Raw genomic sequence first — 818 nt, 5'->3', positions numbered from 1 at the left:
AACTGACTTTCTGCCAAAGAGAGAACCTAAGAAGACCCGATGGCTAGGTTTCGTGGAGTGCTTCGAATTTTTGAAATCTCTAGTTAGCTAATGATTTCAATTTCACAACACGGTTCTCCTCTCTCATTCTTGTTATTATTTATTTTTTTTACCTTTTATCTTGTTATACAGTAATATAAGGGAACAAATGAATGGTGTGTAAATGGTTATCAATGTCTTTTAACTCAATATATTCATGTTTCCTTAGGAAGAGTATATCCTAGATGTCAAATCAGGCAAGAAATAACAAGAATCAACTCATGGAATCACATTACATTACATAGGATTCAACCTAGAACATTGGGTTTTGGAGACTGACGTGAAATTAGAATGAAATAACAAGTGACACCCGAACTAAATTACAGTAATCTCATTACTTAGGGATTCAATCTAGGACATCGGTTTTGGAGAGCCATGAAAAATTAGAAAGAAATAACAAGTGAAACCACATTATGCATGATTCAACATACATCTGGTCTTGGAGATTCACTGTATGAAATCAGGCAAGAAATAACAAGTGAAACCCAAGTTGTGAAATCATGCAAGAAATAACGGGAATGGATGGATCATGGAATCATGCTATGTAGAATTTAATCTATAGGACATTGAGTTTTTGAAACTCAGTTTCAACACTTTCTAACAGCAAAGGATTCCTGTCTTCATGCTTGTCTCTTTATTGTGCCCAACCTAAGAAAGTACAGGAGTCAACGCTCCATGTGCACATCAATTTTAGAGTTACAAGGCACATAAAAAGCAAAAACTAACCCATGAAGATATTT

Source organism: Olea europaea, chromosome 12, assembly GCF_002742605.1.
Source record: "Olea europaea var. sylvestris chromosome 12, O_europaea_v1, whole genome shotgun sequence".
Lineage (NCBI taxonomy): Eukaryota > Viridiplantae > Streptophyta > Magnoliopsida > Lamiales > Oleaceae > Olea > Olea europaea.
The sequence above is the reverse complement of the archived record's forward strand: the minus strand, read 5'-3'. Positions refer to the sequence as shown.